Genomic DNA, 431 nt, shown 5'->3' with positions numbered 1-431 from the left:
GATTGCAATCAATTAATTTCAGGTCTCTTCCAGCTCCAGCTACTTTAGTAATAGTAGTAGATATTTATTTATACCCCACTTTTTTCCTTGACATAAACTCAAGTCACCTTACAGATAAAAATAAGAACAGCTGAAAACATAGAAAAGAAGCAATTATTTTTTAAAAATTAAACATTTTTAAAATTAAACACACACACTTTAAAAATAATAATATTAAAAACATAATTGCAATAAGCAGCACAGCACCAGCCCTTTCTTAGAGCCAGTTGAAGTTTCTGAGCACTTTTCAAAGGCGGCCTCACATAGAAAGCATTGTTACAGTAATCCAAAGGGAATGTAACTATGGAGTGCGTCACTAGCCAAATCACTTTCAGGGTCTCCAGAGGCTGACATCTTCCATTCCCTTTTCATTTGATATAAGTGCCCACAAC

The sequence above is a fragment of the Podarcis pityusensis genome (genome assembly GCF_964106645.2).
Source record: "Podarcis pityusensis genome assembly, chromosome: 11".
In the NCBI taxonomy this organism is placed as follows: Eukaryota; Metazoa; Chordata; class Lepidosauria; order Squamata; family Lacertidae; genus Podarcis; species Podarcis pityusensis.
The sequence above is the reverse complement of the archived record's forward strand: the minus strand, read 5'-3'. Positions refer to the sequence as shown.